This window comes from Lepidochelys olivacea (assembly GCF_965140295.1).
Source record: "Lepidochelys olivacea isolate rLepOli2 genome assembly, chromosome: 15".
Lineage (NCBI taxonomy): Eukaryota > Metazoa > Chordata > Testudines > Cheloniidae > Lepidochelys > Lepidochelys olivacea.
The window spans coordinates 14,014,622-14,042,082 of record NC_140425.1 but is presented as its reverse complement, the minus strand read 5'-3'; the positions used below and the strand labels follow the sequence as shown (position 1 = coordinate 14,042,082).

The 27,461-nt window shown below is 41.6% G+C and overlaps 2 protein-coding genes across 3 annotated transcripts in view; one reads left to right on the top strand and one right to left on the bottom strand.

Moving 5' to 3' along the window:
• Positions 1–6,843, bottom strand: part of GNAZ (G protein subunit alpha z) — a 148,645-nt gene extending 141,802 nt beyond the window's left edge. Inside the window, exon 1 of one of the 2 annotated variants that reach the window (XM_084649428.1) lies at positions 6,416–6,843. The gene's annotated coding sequence lies outside the window, so the exon portion shown is untranslated. The remainder of the gene's footprint in view (positions 1–6,415) is intronic. The other variant, XM_084649429.1, reaches the window with a different exon arrangement.
• The window catches only part of RSPH14 (radial spoke head 14 homolog), a 217,365-nt gene that overhangs the window by 173,885 nt on the left and 16,019 nt on the right, over positions 1–27,461 (top strand). The window lies entirely within an intron of this gene.

The following is a 27,461-nucleotide window of genomic DNA, read 5'->3' as shown; positions in this document are numbered from 1 at the left end:
ATGGATAGTCCACTCTTTACTCAGACTTCTGTCTGAGGAAACAGATGATGGAGCATGTTATTTGGATAGATTGATTTTAAAATGTCTTTACTTGGCATGGATTGGCTAAATGTGTATTTTTAAAAGAATTTCTATGCAAGTACCTAGGGCAAGTCAAAAAGTCAAAAATGCATGCTGGACCCAATTCTTGGGACCAGCTAAGCTGTGCTAAGTGCAAGATCCAAGAGGGGCAATGGTGGGCTTACATCACCTTTGTGGATCTTGGATTCTGAAGCCATCTGAGGGTTGGTTCGGCCCCCAGTTTGACTCAAAGTAATCTTGATCTATGATTAGCAAGTTTTTAAGCATATAAACACTTAGTAAAGCAAATTTTAAGTTTGCTTTTGGTGAACACTTGCAGCAAGAAAGCAGTCCAGGAAGAGAAATAATACTATAATCAACCAATAGCTCAAATCTAAAGAAGACTAGTCTTAGAATTTTAAACATCATATTAAAAGTCATTGAATAACAAATTAAAATAAACTGATCTGTTGTGGACACTTGAAAAAGCAACAAAATGTACCCAAGAAACTATTAATGACTGTGAGAATGTACTATTGCCTGGGTATTAAGAAAGGGAACAAAACATAATAGGCACTTACCAGCAGGAAGAGAGAAAGCTACAGTTACAAAATGGTTACTATAGCACTGCAGCTGCTTGGCTCAGCCAAATTTAAAGGGCCAGCCACAGAAAGAATGCTGGGAAAAAATTCCAATAAGAGAGCAGCCATGGCCAATGAAGATTTCATGTAGGACTAGGAAGTCACCAAAGTGATATGGACTGCTTTAGTTTTGTAGCTGTTGCATAACACTTATAAATTATTCACTCAGCTCTATTAACCACTCAGCACGTAGTTGAATTAGAGGGCGGCTAGTAGTGTTATCTGCATTATTTGATTTACAGACTTATAAAGTCTGGTGTCTTTATTTATATAGAGCAGTTCTTAATTCTATTTTTATAGAGTTCTGGTTTCATAAGCCTTCTTCTATCATAGCACAACCACAGTGGAAGTTAGCCACTGAACTTATTTTATTTTCTTTTTGTTTTTAAAACACCAAGACAGAAATATCACTTTATTCCATGTATAAATGTATTGTGGGTGTTAAAAATCATTTTATTAATATAGTCTGACCATTTTGATTTTATGCCTTAATCAAGTGTCAAAGGGAAGGAAAGGTGGTGGTTTGGGTTTTTTATTTGTTGTTTATTTTAACAACATAACACAAATAATACTTCTGTGTGCTACAGGTCCTCTCAGCTAAACCCTGAGTATTCACAGATAAACACCCATTCTGAAGAATAAGGCTCTATCTGTGCTATAAAGGACAGCTTTATTTTTGTAACCAGATTGTCACACTCTCATCTGACCTGGTTACAACAAACATAGCTGAGTTAGTTTTTCACAACACAACTATGTCAAGTGCATTTGTGTATCAACACCTATAATGCTGCCTGTTTCTGTCAGTGCATTTTTGGAAAATGCAAGCAGTTATTTCACATTGCCTCAACAGAGAACTGAAGTCCTAGAGGACATGCACACAGACCAGCACCAGTAACACGTGAGGAATGAACTCTTGAAGGTTGCTCAGAGAACTAGGGGAAAGGACTGGCTAACTGGTCTATTCAGGGCTGGTTAATGAGTCCCACCTACATAATAAAATAACATTGTTAGGATTGGGTTACAGGAAAAAAGTTATGTGCCAGCCTAAGCAACTAACAAGACCATGATTAGCTGAAATGGGTAGTTACTGTGCATTAACTGTGTGTGTGACTATAAATCATGTTGAGAAGCAATTATATCACTAACTAGTTACAACGTTGATTAAACATTATAGTGTAGATGAGACTGAATTCAGCTAGTGCTGAGCCACATGCCTTGCACTGTTCTATGGACCTACTGCAATCCCCCCACCATACTAGCTAGTTCAGGGTACCTGTCTCATGGACATGGCCAGGTCTGTTTAGTGATGTAAGAAATAGCTATGAATTTTCTGATTACAGGTATTTTTATTTGATCATCATAACATAATCATGGTCAGCAAACCTCCATCATGGTTAATGCCTGCAGTGACAAACTGAGATGGTCCCGATATATGGGGGCAAATTTTCAGCCAACCTGATACTGTCCCCAATGTTGTATGCCTATTTTTGAAACATGTAAAAACATGTAAATGTTAGTTCATCCACCATTTCAGCCATGCAGAGAAAACAAACATGCCTCTATTTTTGTGGGCACAGTCAGTTGCATGTTCAAAAATACATGTTTAGAATTTGAGACCATTTCTGAACATTTGTCCTTCAGTGTTTCTCTGTTGGCTAATATGATCCTTAACAATTTGGCTGGCTCTAGTCACAGCAAGACCATCTCTAGAAATGGCTTCTCTCTCTTCTTCCTCAGTCTTTGCTATTTGCATGTGAGCCAGGAGTCAAGGGGAAAATAATCCATGGGATGGAATGGGTTTGAGGTCCTGGAGAAATAGGGGCAGGATTGAGCAGTAATGTTTGTAGGACTGGACTGTATACTGTTAAATATATTTTGAGAGTTTTAATAATATGAATAATCTATGTCCACTTGGGATATGGGACTGCAGAGAGATTTGAGTATCTGATGAGCCACTGAAAATAATTATGTGATTGATCTTTACGACTTGAAGTGATGTCTTGGAAGACTATTCCTTTCTGAAATCATGCCATTAATTCTGTAGGCTGTGATTTAAAAAATTATTCTCTGGTGGGAAATGTTTAAAGTCTAAAGAAAATGGAAAATGATGGCCCAGATTAATAGACAGCACTTTCCCACCCTACTTCACCAACGCTCTTCAGCCTTAAATAAAAATGACAATTGAGAAAGCTGAGTTCTTTCACTGTATTTTTTTTTATTTCAGGGGCTAAATTCTGCTTTCAATTACATTAGTGTAAATTTGGAGTAACTCAAATAACTAATTGGGGATATTCCAGATGTACACCAGAGTAAACGAGAGCAGAATCTGGTCCTCTCATATCATAGGCTATGTAACTCTACCCTAGACTGAGTTTCCAGAGACCAGTTGGAATGAGAAGGAATTTCAGACTCTTTGCTCATTGAGTCCAGGTTTCCCCACTGGAGTCATCTTAACTTTATGACAGCTGAAATTTGGACTTCTTACTCACTGTTCTTTGACTCTGGAAAGATTATTTGATAACGTGAATTTTGAGTATGGATTATAAAGTATAGGCCAAATTTTGCTCTTGGGTATCCTGAAGTAAATGCAGAGTAACTCTGTTAAGGGCAATGGATTTACTCTGGATTTTCACTGGTGTTACGGACAGCAACATTTGGTCCTATATTATTCAATATAGGACAACTCATCCCATGAGTTAGGATCTTCCTTGTTCCTGAATGTGGTGTTAGTACTGATTTGAATCTGAAGTTATCTGGTCTAAAGAGAGTTACTGAATATGCCATACTATCAGGAAATATACAGTTTAAAATAAACTTATCTCTGACTTTATTCTTACAAAAATGTGTTAATTACCATTTTATCATGCTGTTACTGGTGCAAGTGGGTAGTGTCAACCTTTACAGTGTTTATGGAAGGCCAATTATTTAGCAATAACACAGCATATTTCACAGCAACTACAATGCAATTTCTGATTTCTGATAGGTTACATAGTAGAGTTGATGATGTTGTATAGAGTGATGGAATTTGCCATTGTGTCAGTGACCTTGTTGAAATCTGCCACTACATTGTTCAGCATTATTGTTCCTAGAGGGTTTAGGAGAAATTGATTAGCAAACATAGTGGATATGTGCACATTCCTACTGAGTCTGCTCCTGCTCCCATTAAAATCCGTGACAAAACTTTAATTCTTCTGAGAACAGGTTCACGTCTTTAAGCTGAGACAATGGGCCAAATTGTGCTCTCACTGACCCTGTTGTCAATCTGGAGAAGCCCTTTAGAAGTCAGTGGTGTTACTGCTATGTACACCAAAGTAACAGAGTATAATTTGGACCAAGGATTCTAATCAGATTAAAACGAAGTGATAAGATTCCTCCATACTGCTTCATTGTTGCACTTCAGTCTGTACGTGGTGAGATCATTATCTGCTGAAGGTAGAGGGGAATTCATTCTCTGGGCCATATCCTCAGCTGGTGTAAATTCATGTAGCTCCACTGAAGTTTAGAGAGCTGTGCTGAATTACACCAGTTGAGGATCTGATCCCTTGTATTTGTCTCTTGAGTTTTCCCACACACCTAACATGATTATCACTCTAACCTTCACCTCAACACACACTCCGTAAGATGGAGGGCCAGGTTCCATCTTCTGTTTCTGTCTATAAATTGTTAATCAATTTTATCTTCTTACTGTTAACAGCAGAAAACCATTCACATGTAAACTGACCCGAAACAAGGTACACACTTCCATTTCAGACTTTCAGAGCCACCTGAAAGTAATTTTTAAACACTTCTGTCATGTCTAAATTCAAACCCAAGTCCTATAGATGAAATGCCTACTGTACTGGAAGCTTATTTTCTCTGATTCTGTATTAATTACTTCAGAAGAGTCTCAGTTCAGTTCATCACTGATCACTGAAGCAAGAATGTATTCCACAAACTGGGGTGCTCTGAAGCATTCTTTAGGTAATATGTAAGAGTTGATTCATCTTTTTAAGGTCCACCTCTCAGATATGAGAGAGGTCTTCCCAGCTTCCACAGAAGTTCTTTGGTTTCCCCTCCATACATGCACATACACAAAGAATAGGGATTCTTCTGCGAAAAAACAAGATCCAATGCATTGGTACTGGGGGATGTCAAAGGCTTTAATTTTAAATGTGCTGCACACCCAAAAGCTCCTCTACTTGATTGTACACATCCCCTGCTCTCTTGTAGAAAGCAACCCCATCCTTCCTTGTATTTGGGCCCATCCTGTGATAGTGTCCTCCATCCAAGGGCAGAGATCAATCCCTTTTGGGTGACAGTTTCCCAACCAAATCAGTCAGTAGTGAGCCATGTTAATGGCATGAAGCATTGTCTCCTGCAGAAAGCTGAAAGTATCCCTTCTATTACCAGATATATGCACTACTAAAGAAAAGTCAATACACCTACACAAACAGAAGATTTTATCTATCACTTGGATATAAAATACTTAAATTCATAAGGTTAAAAAAACTTCCTTAAACAACAAAATACAAACTAGTTTTTACTTCTTGTTAACACATATAAGTATTCACATTGGCAGGGGTTTCTAACTGACCTACTGCTATAACCTTTACAGTGAAATTGATTTTTGTCTGTCACCCTAAGGGTGTGACCCACAATGGCGCGAATTATGGAGTCAATGTTAAGAACAGATTGTGGTGACAGGAGTGTCAGTGACAGCATATTAATGAATACTGAGTGAAAAGCATTGAATTTTTCACAAATCTTGCAGAGGCAAAACGTAATAAAGATAGGTCAGTAGCCCTTAGAATTAGTACTGCGAAAGCACATATTAAACAGTTTGTACAAAGCAATGGCCACAAACAGAAGAATTCTATTACCAGAAACAAAACTGGCATGTATTTCCCTGCAGGTATGCAGAGCTGTAGTTTCCTGGGCTATCTTTCCATGTTTGAATAACTTATTAAAATGTAGATACACACGTATCTAAAAACTCATGGTTCAGAACTGCAGATGGGAACCGTGCACAAGTACAGATTAATATAATAAAACCTCTCCACGCCTTCACATGCATGAACACACAATGAGATAATGCGCCCCAGCTCCACAGAGCTGCTCCTCACAGCCAGGCATGCTTAGGATTTAGCAAGATGTGCCATTTATAGGGAGAAGCTATCCTAAGAATCCAACAGCTAGGTGCCTTTTCTAATTAATGTTATGCTATCTGCATCCCTCTAGGATGAAGTGGTCTTGTGCAGGGGAATGTGAGGGGATGGAGGGAGGAAGGATGGCTTCCAGCAGGGACAATCTGGCTAATTACCTTTCTGAAATATTAGCTGAGCACAATGGACCTTAGTATGGATCAGGTATTGGATATTTGTGGATTAGAATCCAGAATAGTAAAGGAGATGATGACTTTATTCTGTGAAAAAGAGAGCAGGCTGAACCAGCAGCTGACACAAGGCCAGTATCCCTTGGGAAGGTCATTTTCACTGTGTCAGCAGCCTTCCCCCCCCCCTTACTAATTTTTTCTCTACACAGTAAAACATTTCTCCCTCACAGTGACATTCAGCTGTGCCTTCAGACAGCAAAACCTTCCTCTATTGTTTCAAAATCACAGCTTTCCCTCCTCCCTTCTACAAATTCCTTCCTATTCAGAAAACAGAGGAGAGAGTTATGCTAATCCTTAATCTGATTTAAGAGAGCCAGAGAGAAATGCCGAGCATTTCACTTACCTCCTCACGGCCAGGCAAGCACCTACCTCCACCTCTTCAATTCATCAGTGTCAACGTTCCCATCCACGAGAAGAGCTTCCCTGTCTCTCCTGTGGCCCTTTTTCACATCAGTGTCTAGGATTCACAGGGAGAAGCTGGACAGCAGCTGCAGAGGCATTAGACCAAAAGCCCATGTGAGGCAGAAAATTTGCTTTTTTCCATTTTCTTCCTTTTAAAAAAATAAAAACGAAGCACTTGTCTGTGTCCTGTGGTCCCCTGGTGTGAGACAGGGAGGTGTTTAATGATCACACAGAGAAGACAGCGCAGGGGGAGCTTTTGGTTGGCTGTAGTGGGAGGAGTCAGGTAGAGAGCTTGTTTCCAAGTCAACAGAAGGTGGGGGTACAGCTATCGTTACACTGAAAGGAGGACCACACTGTAGAGCACAGCTGTCTGAGTCTGAGGTGCTGGCTAACTTGCAGAGGCATTGTACTTCGGGATTGGCTAGTTTGGAAACAGAGCCTGGATTGTCACACGCGTTCTCCAATGAAATAGCAGGGAATGTGCTGCTGCTTAGGGAGGGGAAAGGCAGTGCTGGAACCGTGCTCACTGCAGTGCTTCGCTTTCTCTTGCTCTTTCCCTGTCAGCTAGGTGGGTCTCGTTGTATAAGGAGCTATGTTGCTAAATAGTTTTCTTGCCTTCGCTGCTATATTACACACACATTATATAACACACATGCACATATACACACTGTACTGCATACTCTACCTATACACACACACACACATTCATTTTACTCTTCCATTTTTCCTGCAGTTGTACAGATTTCCCTCATGTCTGTCCCAGTCTAGATGAGTGTTGATTATTTTTTAAAAATAATTGCACTGTTTATTTCTTTCTAAGGCAGTGATGCTGTTGTACTAGCCACCATCTACATACATTTTAGAACAACAGTTCTCTTGAGGGAGAACATAAGTGTATGAGGGCATAGATTTATTTTTGTGTTTCTGTTGCAGTTTTTCCTTCTCGCTCACTCTCTACTTAGCACATATTTTCTTCTCTTTGTTTTTCCTTTTTCCTTTGACATTTTCTCATTCTTTGTCCCTTTCACAGCTATAGATTTGGGTGACCATTGCACTATTTTGCACAGTGTCCAATATCAACATCTTACAAGCTTCAATTTACCTGTGAAATAAAGCATTCCATTACTGTGTTAATGCCTTCATTAGCTTACTTATTATTTTCCTTGTTTGTTGATGAGATTTTCCTTTTAATTCTTTCAAGCTAATCAGAAACTTCTCAAACTGTATATGAGTAGCCTCTAAAAATGTGTGATCCTCCTGTCCTGATTGACTAAGGCCATTTCTTAGCCATATTTCATCACGTGGGCATCTCCACTGGAGGTAGCAATGGTGGAAGCTGCAGTGGAGATTGGCCTTGAGTGTTTTTGGTTTTTTTTTACCAACAAGTAGGGCTAGACTACAAGGTGGTAAAAGCACCCCTGAGTCCTGTCTACATTACCAATCCTCCAATTTGTCTACAGAGGGACCTAGACAAATTGGAGGATTGGGCCAAAAGAAATCTGATGAGGTTCAATAAGGATAAGTGCAGGGTCCTGCACTTAGGACGGAAGAACCCAATGCACAGCTACAGACTAGGGACCAAATGGCTAGGCAGCAGTTCTGCGGAAAAGGACCTAGGGGTGACAGTGGACGAGAAGCTGGATATGAGTCAGCAGTGTGCCCTTGTTGCCAAGAAGGCCAATGGCATTTTGGGATGTATAAGTAGGGGCATAGCGAGCAGATCGAGGGACGTGATCGTCCCCCTCTATTCGACATTGGTGAGGCCTCATCTGGAGTACTGTGTCCAGTTTTGGGCCCCACACTACAAGAAGGATGTGGATAAATTGGAGAGAGTCCAGCGAAGGGCAACAAGAATGATTAGGGGTCTGGAACACATGAGTTATGAGGAGAGGCTGAGGGAACTGGGATTGTTTAGTCTGCGGAAGAGAAGAATGAGGGGGGATTTGATAGCTGCTTTCAACTATCTGAGAGGTAGTTCCAGAGAGGATGGTTCTAGACTATTCTCAGTGGTGGAAGAGGACAGGACAAGGAGTAATGGTCTCAAGTTGCAGTGGGGGAAGTTTAGGTTGGATATTAGGAAAAACTTTTTCACTAGGAGGGTGGTGAATCACTGGAATGCGTTGCCTAGGGAGGTGGTGGAATCTCCTTCCTTAGAAGTTTTTAAGGTCAGGCTTGACAAAGCCCTGGCTGGGATGATTTAATTGGGTATGGGTCCTGCTTTTGAGCAGGGGGTTGGACTAGATGACCTCCTGAGGTCCCTTCCAACCCTGATATTCTATGATTCTACCACTTCCACTGTTGTTATTGCTGGTTGAGCTGCAGCACTGATTGAGTTTTCAAGTACAGATACAGCCTAAAAGCGTGCTCTCACATCCAACACATAAATAAAAGCCCAGCATTGAATCTCAGAGTAAAAGGAAGATTTCCCCCCAAGCTTTAGGCATTTTCTTCTTAGGCACTGTCTACATTAGAAAAGGTTTGCCAGTACAGCTATACCAGCAAACTCTTTTCGTGTAGCTGCAACTTATACTAGCAAAAACGTGCTTTTGCCAATAGAGCTTATACCAATTCACCACACAGAATAAGTTCTATTGTCAAAATCACCTTTTCCCCTGTATAATTGCATTTACATTACAGCTTTTACTGGCACAAAAATGTAAAATATATTCAAGCCCCAACCAACATTATTATACCAGCAAAAGTTTTAAGTGTAGACCCACTAAATGTTCTGGGAGACTGTTGCTAGAAATTCTAAATATGCAAATACATTCCAAGGTGCATATGCATTAAGAGACAATGACCAGTTTTGAAATCCTACTAGAAATAATGTTTTGCTTTTAATTTTCAGTGTGCCTTTTCCTTCCCATTGCACATGAGACCATCTCAACTACACTGCTAAAGGAATGCAGTCACAGAATAGTTTCCATATATGTGAAAGGACAGTATGTGGATAAAAGAATCATAACAAGTTTTGCAGGTTAATCTGCTGTTCCATAAAGAACAAGTACTGTAGTTACAAAAGAAGCTGACATTACATTCTACTGTACCTTCAGAATAGTACTTTACATTTGAAAAACAGCACCAATACATGGATAATGAATTTTAGAAGTGAAGCTGTTCTGAGAATGAGGCAAATCAGTGGTGTGGCAACTCTCTTTGGTGACACAATTTTTAGTTTTGTTGTGGCAGTTCAACACTATGGAGACAATTCAAATCTTCTTGATCAACGGCACAGACAAAACCCATGTTTCCATACAAACTCATACAGGCAAAAAGGGTTTCAGTATCCCTATACTGAACACAAGCATATCTTTCCCTCCATTTCATCTCCACATCCTCCTGCAGACAAGAAGTCTCCACATCTTACTGCAAACAGCAAGTCTTCAGTATGGCATTTCTTTTTTGAATTGATTGTAACATTGGCACTCCAACTCCCACAATAATTGTAAGGAAAATATATGGCAGACGAGCCTGTGAGGCTGGCAAATGACTCTTATAGGAGATTAAATGCCAAAGTAAATCTGGGGTGTTTGATAACCAGAAAAGCCATTTATTGTTAATAGATTTCAATGCTGTAACTGTTGTTCTGATTATATGCCCAAATAACCCCATCCCCACAAAATCCACAGCACATGTTGAAAAAGAATATGTATAGCTTTCATGTCTTGAGATTGTTGGACAATTCTATGGTGCTGTCATCTTCTTAGGAATTCCATAAATGTCACTTTGTGAGGTGAGTCTTGATGAATAATTTTTTGAGAGAGTAGTTTGGTTAGGGTGATGTGTCTGGACCCTTTCTTCCCCTAATGCCTCTCTGTAGGGCAGACCAGGATTTTACCCATATTTTCAATAAGAATTTTTATGTCAATCTGAAGGAGATAATGTTTACCTAGCAAGATGTCATGAAATCCTTTTCTTGTAAAATACCCAATATACAGTATAGCTGGATCCATGGTTGCCCAAGTATTTGTTCATCTTTACATTGCCAATCACTCACTAAAGCTGAATCCTTGCTTGTTTACTGGCATTTTGGGGAGGGGTAGGTTTGTTTCTCAGACCAATCAAAACTCTTAAAGTTATACAGAATTCATACATGTTTAGTTTCAGTGTAAATTCTCATAAAAATAGGAATATGTTAGAAGAAGCTGCAAAATCCAGTAGGGTTTCTTTCTAATTTATTTCACTGAGGTTTATTATATGTGAATAACAATATCACAACATACACACATAGTTTTTGTAGAAAAAAGCAATTCAAAGACCAGAGGTATCCCTCAATTTCCCTTCTTTGTACTGCAAAATTTAATTATAATGGTTTCATTTCATTCAACTTTCTATCTAGCACCCTCTTTTTAAGGAGTAATTTTAGATTGGGGTTAATTATACATAGAAAGACCTGTGATTCACTTTTTAGCACATGAAGAATTTAACAGAATATTTAGAGAAGATTACAAGTAGCTGTATTCTTATTTTTAATTTTTCTCATGTGGAGTTATTTGAAATAGCATCAGATACAGATGACTGGATTCTGATATTTATAACTTTCAGCGATACAGCTTCTTTGATACCAATGGCTTCAAGAAGAGGAAAGAAATAATGAATGCACTTTCCTGAAGGTGAACTTGTGGCACCTTAGAGGCTAACACATTTTTTTGAGCATAAGCTTTCGTGAGCTACAGCTCACTTCATCAGATGCATTCAGTGGAAAATACAGTGGGGAGATTTATATACACAGAGAACATGAAACAATGGGTGTTACCATACACACTGTAACAAGAGTGATCAGGTAAGGTGAGCTATTGCCAGCAGGAGAGCGGGGTGGGGGGGATCTTTTGTAGTGATAATCAAGGTGGGCCATTTCCAGCACTTTACAAGAACAGTAGGAGGGGAAATAAACAAGGGGAAATAGTTTTACTTTGTGTAATGACACATCCACTCCCAGTCTTTATTCAAACCTAATTTGAAATTCTAAGTTAGTTGTATCCAGTTTGCAAATTAATTCCAATTCAGCAGTCTCTCGTTGAAGTCTGTTTTTGAAGTTTTTTTGTTGAAGAATTGCCACTTTTAGATCTGTAATTGAGTGACCAAAGAGATTGAAGTGTTCTCCGACTGGTTTTTGAATGTTATAATTCTTGATGTCTGATTTGTGTCCATTTATTCTTTTACGTAGAGACTGTCCAGTCTGGTCAATGTACATGGCAGGGGGGCATTGCTGGCACATCATGGCATATATCACATTGGTAGATGTGCAGGTGAATGAGCCTCTGATAGTGTGGCTGATGTGATTAGGCCCTATGATGGTGTCCCCTGAATAGATATGTGGACACAGTTGGCAACGGGCTTAGTTGCAAGGATAGGTTCCTGGGTTAGTGTTTTTGTTGTGTGGTGTGGTTGCTGGTGAGTATTTGCTTCAGGTTGGGGGGCTGTCTGTAAGCAAGGACTGGCCTGTTTCTCAAGATCTATGAGAGTGATGGGTCGTCCTTCAGGCTAGGTTGTAGATCCTTGATGATGCGTTGGAGAGGTTTTAGTTGGGGGCTGAAGGTGACGGCTAGTGGCGTTCTGTTATTTTCTTTGTTGGGCCTGTCCTGTAGTAGGTAACTTCTGGGTACTCTTCTGGCTCTGTCAATCTGTTTCTTCACTTCAGCAGTTGTAAGAACGCTTGACAGAGATCTTGTAGGTGTTTGTCTCTGTCTGAGGGGTTGGAGCAAATGTGGTTGTATCGTAAAGCTTGGCTGTAGACAATGGATCCTGTGGTGAAGTCTGGATGAAAGCTGGAGGCATGTAGGTAAGTATAGAGGTCAGTAGGTTTTCGGTATAGGGTGGTGTTTATGTGACCATTGCTTATTAGCACCGTAATGTCCAGGAAGTGGATCTCTTGTGTGGACTGGTCCAGGCTGAGGTTGATGGTGGGATGGAAATTGTTGAAATCATGGTGGAATTCCTCAAGGGCTTCTTTTCCATGGGTCCAGATGATGAAGATGTCTTTAATGTAGCACAAGTAGAGTAGGGGCGTTAGAACAACTCTTCCTTAGCTCTTGTCCCCTAAGTCAGCCATAAAAATGTTGGCATATTGTGCGGCCATGCGGATACCCATAGCAGTGTCGCTGATTTGGAGGTATACATTGTCCCCAAATGTGAAATAGTTCCTGAAGGTGGTATCAGCTTGGGCTCAAAAAAGTGAGAGCCCAGTGGATCTCAGCACTGTTAGGGTGAAATTCTGGCCCCAGTCAGGCTTTCACATTTAGGCCCTAATCCTGCATCATTAAAGTAAATGGGAGCTTTGCAGAAGATCAAGCCCTTGGGGTATGTCTGCACTATGAGCTGGGGGGTGAGTCCCCTGCTCACGTACACATACTTACACTGCCAATACCCATGCTACTGTGGCTTCACTGCTATTTATACTCACACTAGCTCAAGGAGAGCTAAAGAGTATGTGTACAGGAGCAAGGGACCCACACCCCTAGCTCCTAGTGTGGACATAACCCTAGTCTCCCTGTCAGGTTTGATAGTGAAAGACACTTTTGAGGATTTAAACCTCGATGTCTCATTTGATACTGCTAATATTACCAGTAGGCTAAATGGGATGTCCTTTCTATTTTTGTATCTTGAAAGACTAGAAAAATCTAAGAATCAGGTGTCCCATAAACAAAATGTTTTTCAAGAAAGTTATTCCTCTGAACTGAGTGCATCTGCAGATCAGTTCTTACTATGTAGGAGTTTTTCCTTCATATTTTTGTTATAGTCCTATTATATCTGTCACTCCCAGTTATTGGGTCAAATGCAGAATCAGCATTTACCACAGAAGCCACGTCTACAGTAACAAGCACTGAATCCAGCAGCCGGCGGACAGCTGCCTAAGGGCTGGCCTAGAGACCTGGAAGATATGCTAGTTTTAGCTGTGCAGTTAACATTACATAGCAGTTTTCACTTATCATAAACCTTAACTCTTACAGAGTCTCAGAAAAAATAACCGAACAGGGATTGTATAAAATAAGACAAAATTATAATTCCTTGTAAAGCATCCAGCCTTCAAAATTACAGCACCATTAGGGAGCTACTGCTTTATGGAAATATTTTGGAAAACAATGTAAAAAAATAAATAAATCTTGTTTGTTGGGTTGTACTGAACGGCTGTAGTTTTCTCTTAGTTTTGTCTTCATGCATTTGTCCTTATTAGTAAAGAATGAGGTGAAAAAACAGTCTGTCACAAGATAGCAATAATTGATCATCATGAAAAACTGTAAAATGTATTTTTGGTTTTCAAACAAATCAGAGGTTTTATATTTAAAAAGTACACAAAGTGACCCTGAATCTTCAGCTGTTGCAAGTACACACACAAACAGAACAACACCCAAACTAGACCTAGCTCGTGTTTCTGAGAAATAAATATACGATCAGAAAAGTGAGTATTTGACAAACTGTCATTTATGACCAATAAGAAAATAAAGTATATCTCCCATTAGTTCCTGAGAGACAAAGGAGAAACAGTAGTAAACTTAACTCTTAAAAGAATGCTTTTTTTTTTCAAATAAGCAATCACAGAAAAAGTAATACATCAGATTTCACAAAGTTCAGTTCTATTTGTATTATTTTCAGGTGTTAGTGCCATAGGCAGGAAGCAATTATAGAATACAGCCATCATATGAGTAGCCAGCACTAGGATATTCCCAACCAGTATCTGAGCCATTAGAATAGGAGTTCAGTAATGAAGAAAGAAAACTGAAATATTCAGCCATTGGATTTCTCTTCATTGTGCTGTGGACAGAAGTCATGGCTTAGCTCTTGTGCTGTACGAGCAGGCTGACTTCAGACTCTAGAAGATGTAAGATTTTTGTCTTTAGTTCATTTTCAGTTGTGCAGGAAACAGCATGCCATCAATATCTTCGGCTTTGTATTTCAGGGTTCAGATTGGGAAGAGGGTTTTTGCCCCTAACAAGGATATCTTTGTTTGGTTCTAATAACCTTACAGGTGGGCTGCAAAATAGAGCTCTCTCTTATAGACTTCTGACTAGACCTTTGGAACATGAACATAAAATGCCCCTCTATTTGGCATTGGTGAGGCCTCATCTGGAGTACTGTGTTCAGTTTTGGAGCCCATGCTACAAGACGGATGTGGAAAAATTGGAAAGAGTCCAGCAGAGGGCAACAAAAATTATTAGGGGCCTGGAGCACATAATTTATGAGGAGAAGCTGAGGGAACTGAGATTATTTAGTCTGCAGAAGAGAAGAATGAGGGGGGATTTGATAGCTGCTTTCAACTACCTGAAAAGGGGTTCCAAAGAGGATGGATCTAGACTGTTCTCAGGGGGAGCAGATGACAGAACAAGGAGTAATGGCCTCAAGTTCCAATGGGGGAGGTTTAGGTTGCATATTAGGAAAAACTTTTTCACTAAGTGAGTGGTGAAGCACTTGAATGGGTTACCTAGGGAGGTGGTGGAATCTCCTTCCTTAGAGGTTTTTAAGGTCAGGCTTGAAAAAGCCCTGGCTGGGATGATTTAGTTGGGGATTGGTCCTCCTTTGAGCAGGGGGTTGGACTAGATGACCTCCTGAGGTCCCTTCCAACCCTGATATTCTATGAAGGGAGAATGTGTCCAGAAAATTCATCCCATGCTTTACTCTAAATCCAATGCATGTTGGCACACACCTTGGTAGCTTAGCCAGTGCAGTGCAGATACCCATGCAATACAGACTTGATCAAGAACGTTCAGTTATATACTTCACTATAGAGTCTCAGGGCCTGAATCTCCACTACCCTGCACATTTTATAGTCATTTACGCATGTGCAAACTAAGTGCCAAGTGGCTGTACAACATTACCACACGTGCACGTGGAGATATCTGATTTGGTAGAACTTTATACCAATTTTACACAAACATCAAGATACTTATCTACTTCATAAAGTGTTTTGAGATTTATGGATGAAAACTACTATGTAAGAAGGAAAGGAGTACTTGTGGCACCTTAGAGACTAACAAATTTATTTGAGCATAAGCTGTAGCTCACAAAAGCTTCTGCTCAAATAAATTTGTTAGTCTCTAAGATGCCACAAGTACTCGTTTTCTTTTTGCGGATACAGACTAACATGGCTGCTACTCTGAAACCTGTCACTATGTAAGTGTTAGGTATTGTTATTAGGTTAATATTATTATTACTACATAAAGTGCAAGATAGTAGAGCAACAAGCACTGTCAGCTCAAACTTGTCAGTTGTAGAAAAGGAATAAGTTTCAGGAGTTACCAGTCCAATTTTTGTGATTTGATGATACATAGCAAGAAAGGAGAGAAAACACTTTTAAAAGACCCATGCAAATCACAGGGGGAACTGACTATACATGGAAACCAGTGAAACAGACAACACAATCTGCTGCCAAGTATACACAGCAAACAAACTGATTTATAAAAAAAAATTTTTTCTTCTAATCTTTCTGCTATTGTAGTTTTAGGAGTTGCTTATAACAACAACAGTACATTTTAAAAGCTCCAGAAAGAAGTGTGATTTTAGAGTTGCTTGTGTCCTTTTAAGAGGACAGTTCCTGGAATCTCTTATAATTCAGGTATTGTTTGTTTTCCCTTCCCAGTTAAGGCCCCAATTCTGCAAAGACCTTTGCAGGTGCTTAACTTTAAACATATGAGTAGTCCCAGTGAAGTCAATGGGATTTCTTGCGCTTTAAGTTAATAATGTGTATTTTTGCAGGCTCTGAGTCTAATACTTTAAGGTGTTACCCGGGGTTCTTTCAACCCAAAGTCTCCCTGTACAAAGGCAGATTAAATAGGAGGTCCTTTTTATTTTTAATCTTGAAAGTTTAGAAGACTAATGGGAATGCTGTAGCATTGTACTCTTTTTACTAAAATTACTGAAAACAACCACCTGTTTTCATTGTTCAGCTGTCCTGGTGTTAGCACCAATGGGAGCTGTAGTGTAGAAAAGGATCCAGTGGCTACTGGTAGATGTACCATTTGCTAGTTCAGCAGATCTGGCCATAGGAGCCTTGTCCATGTTAAAGTTCTAAATCCACACTTCTGGGTGCTCCTGGTTCAGTTATCCTCTAGATGCTTGGAGAGTTTTTCTCTACATATTGATTACATATCTTTCCTAGGGATCAAAAAAAAAAAGTGTGTGTGGGGAGGGGGGCATAATTTAATTGTTGTAAAGCCAACTGTAAAAATAACCAGAAAATATTTATAGTAAAATGATAAAACTTGCTGTCCTGTGGCTTTAAAATCCTCCCTTACTTGCAGGGTGAATGCCATTGAAAAACACTGAATTCCAGTAGCAAAGACACCCCTCAAAAGAGGTGGAAGTTTAAGGGGCAAGGACTATACCTTACAGCAGTTTTGAAATTTTCTGATTTATAATTTTTTCAAATGGAAAATCAGTTTTTTCAATCTTTGGACACAAACCTGCTCCTACTGAATTTAATGGGAGTAATCAGGTCTCTCCTGCATCATCAACCTGGGCCCTTGCAACAGAGGATCATTAAGGCTGCAGCTCTCACAGAGAAACAACAACTTCTTTCCCTAAATGGCAATAATGCAATGACAACAGGGAGTTTAGAATATGCTTAGAAAATTCTTTTAGAAAAGAATATTCCCATTTATCCAAATGAGATTTTATAATATACTAAATAATAATAATATGTAGCTCTTGCATAGCACTTTTCATTAGTAGATCTCAAATTACTTTACAAAGGAGGTCAGTATCATTATCCCCATTTTACAAATGAGGAAACTAAGGCACAGGGATGTGATGTGACTTGCTCATGGTCACCCAGCTAATCAGCGGCAGAACTGTGAATAGAACCCACATCTCTTGACTTGCAAAATAGTAGTCTAACCAACAGGCTGGAGGCCCAAATCCTTAAAGGGATTCAGGTGTTGCTAACTCCCAAAGGTTCCCAAATACCTTTGAAGATGTGGGTCACACTGCCTAGAGTGATAAACAGAGTTTGATTGTTCACCCAGATCTCAGCATAGTGAGCCTTTTGTGTGTGGATCCCCACTTCTTCATGGAAGGGGGTCAGAAGTCAGCCTGTACCACAAATGCTCTATATGCATGAATAGGGAGGACTCTTGGGTTCCGTTTCCAAGTGAGGTCTAATGGTTAGAGCAGGGGGGCTGGCATTCACAACTCCTGGGGGTCTAATCCCAACTCTGCCACTGACTTACATTCTCATCTTGAGCAAGTCTGGCCCCTATGCTGTGCCTCAGTTTTCCCAATTATAAAATGGGGTGTAGTACCTTGCCCTTTCTCAAAGGGTGTCATCCACTAGGGAAGTCTTTGCATTCCTGTATGTGCACTGAGCAGCATCTGCAGGGTTAAGGAGCTGTGTCTTTACAATGGATTTAATTTGTGGGTTTTATTTCCTGCCCCAGTCCCTGGAGTTATATTAATACAAAACAAAACAAATGCAAACAGGAACTGGGGTCCTTGGGCTCTGAATACACATGATCCTTCCCCTAACCCCACAAATTCTTGGCCTTACCTTTTGTGCAAAGCCCCTGCCCAATAGGGAAGGGAACCCTTGGTTCCAGAAACAGCTGCCTGTGGGGATTCCCTGGCAGGCCGCTAAACTGGAACAGTGTACGAGTCAGCTGGGAGGCAGAGTGGCTTGAAGCCAGTGTGAAGGATGGCACTGTACCTCTGGCAGTTTCCTGAGATTAATGAGGCTTAGGGGCCACACTCTCTGCTTCTTCCACGAGAGGGATAAACCTGACCAAACAGAAGACTTTGGAGGAAACTCTACAAAGAGAACAGGGTTTTCCTCCTGCACCTTGGGATTTTCCATTCCCCTGGGACTGCTCCACATTATTTGTAAGGTGACTGTGTCCAATCACACCACTTTATGCAAGTCTACTAAAATACAATATCCTCTTCCCAAAACTGGAGCAGAGTGACTGGAAATGAATCCCTAAGGGAGAGCTGCTCACACTAGAGCTCTGTTCTGCATGCTGATCTCCAGGCACTACTGCATAAGCTGCTTTAAGGTAAAAGATGGGGAGGAGGATTATCTGTGTTTCAGAGCTCTTTATCTATTTCATGCACATCATCTAGGGGCCAGGCACAGGTTGAATTTTTTTGGTACAGCTTGCGCAAATATAACAGAGTCTGTGGGCCTGATTCTTCATTGCCTTCACCTTGTATAATCAAAACGGATAGCAAATGCTACCACATCAGAAAGACAGTGTTTTATTCCCACTTTGCATCCTTTCTGCCTCTCTACTGCCCATCACACAAAGAACAGGACAGCAGAGAACTAGGCCCCTTATCACAACAGACAGCCTCAGTTGAAAGGCAGAAAGACGTCTCTAGAATATGCAGTACCCACCTGTCTTGTTTTAGAGAGTGATAGTGATCCAAAACCAACGTTTCGCTCAAACATTTGACTCCCCCAAATTTCACATGGAGTTTCCAGTTTTCCCTAGATTCTAAGCAAATCTGGACTGAAACCAAGTGAAACTCCTTGGTTTCATACAAAATCAGGGAATTTCACCACCCTTTTTTTCAGGGGCCGCTGTCTCCCACCAAACTCAGCCTGCTTCCCAAGTTGTCTTTTGTTATCTACTTATGTAGAGTGGGTATTTGGCTTTTTACTTCATCCTTGCTTAATATGTGAAGGGGAGGGCTGGCTGGCATCCTCTGTCATTCCAGAGCTTCACAGGGCATCTGCGTTGTCTCCCTTTCCTTCCTCTACCTCTTTGGGAAATGACCTCGGGCGTTTGAGCAATCTGGCACCTTCTCATTTAGTTACAGAGCTAGAGAGTGCTCCTCCTGTCTTTGATTCTCATGGACCCTAAGTCTGAGATGCACCCAGTATGCACTGAGGCTATAGGAAATCCCAAGAATTTAACCTGACTTGTTTCATTATGAAAAATTCACACAACCATTGGCAGAAACCACTGGAAACAATTCCCCTGGGATAGGAAACATCTGTTCTTAGAAGCAGAGAGGGAGAGAGATTCAGGAAAAACAATGTATTGAGGCATGTCATGGAGCACGTACACCCCATCACTCCTGGGGAGTGGGGTAAGGGCATGTAGCTCCACAGTTGAATCGATATGGCTGCCCTTTGCCTCAAAGAGATGTGGCCTAATGGACAGAATCAATTGGACTCCCCTCCACTGCAGGGAAGTGTGTCCCAATGGCCAGAGTCAATAGTGGAGGTTTGGTGGGCCACCCCACAAAGTGGGGATGGCCTGGGTAGGGGGACCCAGGCCCCCCCTGCTCCACCAGGTCCCAGCACAGGGGCCTGGTGGTGGTGAATGGGTTTGCCACCCGGTTGGCGGGGAATCCGCCCGAAACACGCTGATGTTTCGGGGACACTGGCTAGTCCCTCTACAGATGGCCTTTGGGATGGGGGAGTGGGGCAACAGGGTGGCCCGCCAAAAAGGGTGCTGTGAGCTGGCTCAGCCCAGTGCTCCACTTGCGCATTGTGGCCAAGCATCCGCAGCACTGGTTCCTCTCCCCTCCCCGGTCCCTCCCCACAGCCCTGTTCCTCTCGGCCAGCGGGCCCAGGGCTGCCTTCTCCCCCACCCCCGCCCCGCTCCCCAGCGGGCCCAGGGCTGCCTTCTCCCCCCCCGCCCCGCTCTTCTCCGCCAGCTGAGCGCTCTGGCCGTTACTGGGGTGGAGAGGAGCCCTCAGCCACTGCAGCTCCGCTCTGGCCCCATCTCCTCCCCCAGAGGCTCTTACCGCTTGATGGTGTGAGCAGGGGAGGAGGGAGAGGCTTGGCGGCAGGCCCAGGGGTTTCTGGCTGCCGCAGACAGCTGGGCTCCCCCATGGCATGGCCCCTGCCTCTTCCCTGGGCTCTCAGGCCCCTGCTGGGCCTGGGGCAGTGCTGGTGGGAGGGTGCTGCGCATGCAGCTCTCTCCCCGCCCTGTGTGCCCGCCTTAGCCCCGCCATTATTGGAATGCGGAGGCCGGGGAGCGTGCAGGTCCTGAACCATGCTGGACAGGAGGTGCACCAGCACACAGTGGACGGACACCCCGGCCTGTGGGTGCTCCTTGCTCCAGGTAAGTCCCCTCAGTGCAGGCCCCACAGAGTAACTGGAGTCCCTTTGCCCCATCCCCCCACCAGCACCCCTGGGAGAGACCCAGTGCGCCCATCCCCCCACCAGAGGCCCTGGGGGAGACTAGACCCCCCAAAAGTTTCCCCTGCCCCATCCCCCCCACCAGTGCCTCTGGTCTAGGGAGGGATGTGGGTCTGGTTCAGTTCAGGAAGTTTGGCCTGGTCTTTTGGGAGCACAGCTGGTCCTGATCCTAGTCTCTGTGCCTCTCTGCCTTGGGGTGGAGGGGAAGGACTAGCAACAGTAGTATGAATAATGACACTGTAAATAAAATGTGTTCAAGCTTTTCAGATTTTTTATTTTTAAAAAACTATTTACAGTGTTTTAATTCACCCCAATTTCATACAAAATTTTAATTCAAGGCCTGGTAGTTCATATCAGAAATGTGAAGGGTGAGATAGTGTGATGGTTCCCTTTTAGTGGGAGCAGCACATGGCTGGCGTTTTGGCCAGCTGTGGCTTTTGTTCGCAGTTTTTACCCACACACACTCTCTCACACAGTTTCCCTCACACAGTCCCCGCAACGCGCACGCCAGGGCTCCTGCATCCAGGTCACTTTCCCCACCTGGGCTGGGCTGGGCTGAGGCACCAGCAGCTGCTGCTCTCGCACCCTCTCCTTATGCAGCCCAGGCTGGGAAAGTGACCTTGACACATGGAGCCCTGATGTTGCTCCTCCCCTCACAGCCCCTTGGGGTGTGCAGGGCAGAGGAGCAGCAGTCCCTGGGGAGCAAGTAGCAATGCCAGCTGCTTCATGCATCCAGGTCAGTTTCCTCACATTGGTGCAGGAGGGAGATGCAGGAGTTAGGAGTGAAGGGGGTGCAGGGACTAGGGGCACAAGCCTTTGGGGTGAAGGGAGCATGGGGAGCCCATGGGGGCCAGGGGCACCACACCCACAGGGGCCAGGAGCACCAAAATGCAAGTTCACCCAGGGTACCATTTTCCCTAAGACCAGCCCTGAGACCCTCCCTGGGTTACGTCCTACTGTGATTCCTGTAGTTGAAGTCTGGGCATCTTCGGAGACCCTGGGCTCTTCGGGCGGCGCTGCTCCTAGCGACCACAATCTCCCTGGGGCGTCTGCAGGTGTCTGAGCACCTGTCTGGGTCTCGGTATCGCCTGCGCCCATGGAGTTGGCAAGGTGCATCCTCCCTCCTCTGCAGTCAGCCCTGACTGAGCTGGGCTGAGCTTCTTTTTATACTGTAGCAGCAGTTGGAGCATGCCCAGCAGGGACAAAGGGACGTGGCTTCCACTGCCAAAAGTGCTGCCTTAACTCCTTCCTCTCTGATGCTTTGTTGTAGAAATGTCAGCAGATATTTCAGGCTTCCGCAAAGAGATCCTCAGGTCCACCAGAAGATTTCACAAGCCAGTCAAAAAGCTAAATGCTACCCTGTAAGGGTAATCCTAAATCTTTGGAATTAGCAATGAAGCATAAAGAAAAAGGGGCATACTTGCCTAAAATAGTTTGCATTTTCTCCTGTCTCAAAGACAATTTTTCACTTGTAAAACTACCTTTCTCTTGACTGTATTTTAATTTCCTTATTCATGCTGAGTAGTTCCTTATCTGTCAAGTAGCCCCACTGAAGTAACTGGGAGTACTCATGGAGTAAAGTAGTATTCAGCTTGTATGAGTCCAGCAGCACATGGCCTTCTGTAAATCCCACATCTCTGTTATCAACAGCATGAGAAGCTCTTTTTTCTGACAAAAATAGAATTAGGGCAGAATTTTAGAAATCATGCTGATATTGCAAAATTCACACACACTTTACAAAAATCAAAGAATTAACTAAAGTATTACACTTACCTAAATTTCAATAAGTAATCTAATTAATTGTTTGCACAAAAAAGAAAGGAAAAAACAGCGTTCACAGCAAAAAAATCTGGAAAATGAAAACTTGTAAGTACACATTTCTAGGAAGGAGCCCAAGTGAAGTGCTCTTAATTCCTCTGGCCCTTAAAGTAGCTGGATTTAAAAGTTGAAAGCCACTTTTGTTAGTGTGAAGCACTACCACTGCTCTCAGCAGTGAGTTTTCCCAGTGTCCAAGAAGGTGTTTGAACATGGAGTGTGTTTATTCTTTGTTGGGAGAGAAATGTGTGTGTGCTCTCTTTTTCTCTCTGCCAAATTCTGACCTCAGATATATGCATGCAATTCCTGTTGAAGTCAATGTGAGTTGTTCATGTATATCCCAGAAATGTGGTCCATTTTTGCTTTGTTGATTTATTTTGCTATTTCTAAGAGTGGAGCAGCTTGTTGGCTCCTTTTCAAGCTACCTAAGTAATCTTAGTTGTACACTAATGCCAACAACTGTTCACAGCATGGAGAAAACAACACTCCCCTCTTGTGTGCCTGCCCTTTAAAGGAAACTGGAAACCTCACCATTTCTAGCACAGTTTGGATTGGAAACACTGGGAGAAAAGCCAGAATAGCCCTTTTCATGGGATTTCTGCTATATCCAGCAGGTACAGAGATGTGGAGATTTTTCTTCTTTTTTTTGTTTTGTTTTTAAGATAGAAAAATCTTTTCAAACTTCAGAAATTCATGTTTTGTTTGGACGAAGAATGGCGAGAGTCAGTTCATATTTTATCCAAAACGTTCCGCTATCTCTTGTTTAAATGAAATTTACAAATGAAAAGCCTGATTGTAAAAACATTGTTTAAAAACAATTAACATTTATAAACCACTCTTTCCCGATGCTTAGATAACTTAAGCTGCTCAACACATTTTTATGAAACTTAATTTAAAAAAAAAAACCCACCAAATTTCTGCATTAAGACCAAACGTAAGACATTTCAGACTGAAAGGTAGTGTTTCAAGAAAGTTGTCTGAAAATGGAGATATAGAGCCAAAATGCCATCTCTACCTGTAAGTGTAGATGAAAATGAATAGTTATACTAGCTTTGCATTCTTATGCCATATAAAGAGAGAGAGAGAGAGAATCTTGAGAGGCAGAGTAGTCTAGTGGATGGTGCAGTGGGCTGAGCATCAAGAGCCCTGGGATCATTTCCATACCCTTTCACTGACCTCTATCTCTCTATACTTATATTTATATTTCCCCTCCCCTCCTTTGTCCGTCTTCTCCATTTAGTCTGTAATCTTGTTGAAGCCGAGACTGGCTCTTATGCATTTGTACAATGCCTAGTACAATGGAACTATGATCTCATTTGAATCCTCTAGGCATGACTGAGATAGAAAATAAAATACATGTATATAGTTACAGAGCCTGTGTATCTCAAATATGGATGATTATTTTATTTGTTTTAGTGTATCCCTTGGCTGCAATTGAATGATTTTTTCTCTTTTTAAATATTGGGCTGTCCATCCTTAAATCGGAGCTTAAAATAATTGTTTAGGGTGCCAAGGTAGTCTCTAACTTCTTGGCCTTACTGTCAGAGAAGTGAAAAGTCAACTTCTATATGCAGGAGTCAGTTTTAGGACTTTTCATAAATATAATAAGGTAAATGGTTTAAATGAGAATATCCTACATGCAATATCAAAGCCTGTTTAGAAGAAGAACACAGGAAATAGAACAAATAATGAAAAAACAATGCAGCCAAACTCAGAGAGCTATATCGTGGACTTAGACAGTCAATGGAAAATGCAGAGCAGCATTTGATAAATTATTAGATCTGGTAGAGGCTTATTGTAGTAACAGTTAATGATTGTCTGGGCCCTCGATCTACACGCACAAGTATTTAGGCAAGTATAAAATCCACTATTAACTGAAGAGACCCAAATCAATGCAAATTCTCTTATGAACATGTTCACTTTGTTATATGCATTGAATTATCTTTCCTTTCTGTAAACAAGTTAAATCATGCCAGGTGTTTGTGGAAGCAATGATGTCATCAGAGCCTTTTATGGCAGGGTGTTTTATGAGTCACTTTGCTCTTACTCCATATTTGTATGTCTCCCTTACTGCTCAGAGGAGCAACGAGGGATTTGTAATCTGTCACATCTGAAACTTGATTGTAGCACATGGCTGGAGCACAGATCCTGAGCATTAGTTATCATCTGAATGCTTTAATTCACTGTATATCATTTGAACTCAGCTCTTCAGAGCAAGCAATACAAATGTCAGATCTGTTTCCTGCCTTCATGTTGTTTTTTAGAAAGATCTTCACAGTGGAGGGAGTTCATAAACACGTGAGGATCACATTCCAGTTAGTAAGTGAATTATCCCAGACAAGAACCTGTGGCCAAACAACATTTTCTTCTGAACAAAATAAATTAAATTATTTTGCATACACTACAAGATGTTTCCTAATTTATGATCATCCAATATATACAGTTGAAGCCAAGATCTCAGAAGAAGAGATTAGACTTTATATGGATGGTGAACATTCAGAATTAAATGAGACAGGATGAAAATTTGTATCATAAAAGATAAAATACTCATGCTTCAGGGCATGAGCCAACCACTAACTGACAGGGCTGGGAAGAAACAGATGTTCCATAATTTTTCACAACAGAGTTTTTTAGTGCCCTTCCCTGAAGCATCTGGTACTGACCACTGTCAGTGATAGGATGCTGAATTTGATGGACCATTTGTGTGATCTAGTGTGTAATTCCTATGTAAAAATGTAATCCAGGATCTATTTTTTTAATTTGGAAACCCTGAAGTGTATTCCTTTCTGCCTGTCTGAGAACATTCAGACAAAAGATTATTTTTGTTCTCTGAGTATTCTTGTAGACACTGACTTTCTTTCTAAGACAACTTTACTGTAAACAGAGCACAGATTTGGATCTGCATTTAAAAGAGAATTAGTTTGACATTTCAAGGGATGTCTATAGAATGTCTCTCTTCAGTAAGAAGACTGAACATAGTTAGCTAGATGTTGGAAGTAGTGCACACAGGTGGGCTCTTTTTCACTTTTGGTGGGCCTATCCACTGCTTCAAACACCCTGGAAGGAAATATTAGTCTAGTTCAAGCATACTGCTATCCTTTATCTACTCATTGACATATCTTTTGGGGGAGAGTGGAGGGCCCTGCATTCTCAATCTTAAAATTACATTAGCTACTATGGGACTTTCAAACTGTGTTTTATAGACCACCAGTGGTCAATTCTTTCCAGTGGTCCAATGAATGAAACATTTTGAGAACGATACAGTGGTGGATCAGGGTGTTGTGATGAGAGGAGCACAGAGAGGATCACTCCTTTACAAATTGGCCTGCAGAAAGGAAATACTGGAGAAGCACTGAGCTACTGCATGCATTTAATCTATGCTGCTAGTCACACAATTGCCCTAAAAATAGGTTGCTCCTAATCTAGAATGCTGGTGATGGCAGAAGCATGATGTTGCAGTTACAGGTAAGGCTTACTGACTCTACATGACACAAAAAAGAGGTGCTGCTAAGTCTGAGACCTATTACTGATGCATTTTTGTGCTTCCAGCAGCTAGTGACCTTCCGTGTTGGACTTTCTCAGCTACTATGTGCTGGACAGTTTACAAGACATATCCGATCCGGTTCTGTTTCCTCTTTTAGTTTTCTGTCCTTCACTACAATGAGATGCTCTGTTGAGGACTGCAAGTAAATATCTAGAAATCGCAACTCAATGCTTCATATTAACAAATGACATGTAATATAGAAATCTGTGCTGAGATAAAGCCAGTTTCTTTAACTTAACTACAGTGTTCCACACTGTACAATATTTACTAGAGCTTTTCAAATGTTTGCTTCTCATTAAAAAGGACATTTTTAAAGTGGCTTTGATTTTAAAAATGACATTTGTAATCAATAATGTAGTGTAATTGCTTAGGGAATTAAAAATACTGTTATTTGTAAATGTTTATTATGTCCCCTGCAAAATTTCATAAAACACTTAAAACTTTGTCCTACAGCCTGATTGAGAGAACACAATAAAATGGCAACACCACTTTGAGTCTATTTTTTTAAAAAATGACAGGAAAGGAGACAATGGGACTAGCCAGAGGGCTGTGAGAAGGAGAAGATGAGTGCGGAAATAAGAAGAAAAAGTGGCCCAAGGGAAAATGCAAGTTCTCAGAGGACAATGGATCAATACTGAAGTTAACTATGCAATTCCAATGACAGCAAGTTACATTTTGTAACACTTCTTTCACATAGTCTTAGATGTCCCTGTGACGTGCCCAGGCTACAGTCCGGACTAATGAGTGGCTTGTGTCAACCCTGCCTTCTAACCTGGGGTGCCCTTTACAGTCCTTTGCTGCTGTAACCTCCAGTCTGGACTGCACACAAACAGTCTCTGGCAGGCAAGTCATGCCCAGCTAGCTCTGCGAGTGTTGCAGCCAGCCAGCCACACCTTGGCTCTTACCAGCATTGGTTATGCTGCAGGGTGACTCCAACACACTCACGGTCTTAGATTTCCCCCAGAAATGTATGCCTGGTATTGCCCAGACCTCTGCTGAACAATAAAAATTCATATAAAGTCTGCATTTCTTTAACAAAAATAATACACATACACTTTGTTACCCCAAATGGAGTTTCCCAAACATTTCAGTTTAAACACACTGGATTAGATATAACAATAGAACGAGTTTATCAACTACAAAGAGAGAGAAGATTATAACAATAGTGTGTAGGGTGTGGACACAGGAGTACATTCTGTTACAAACCTTAAGTGTTACTATTCACTGCTCCAAATGTATCTGGTAGACTGGACAAATCACAGCACTACTGCTGCACAAAGTAAGTTACCTTTGAAGTGCCAGTATTTCAGTGGAAAGTTAAGAGTTCAAGGGATGCCACTGCATTTGTCAGCAGCATAGAAGCTGCAGGAGCTGCCAGCTCACCCTCCCCATCCATTGTTTGTACAGTCAGGTGTAAGGAATTCACTTCTTTCACTTTAAGATTGCTCTAATTTGCAAGCATCACCCTTACAAATGTTCACTAATTATTTCTCTTTCCTTTTCTTTTCACTTCTCTAGTCCCCTGATCTTTTCTGGTATAACTTGGTC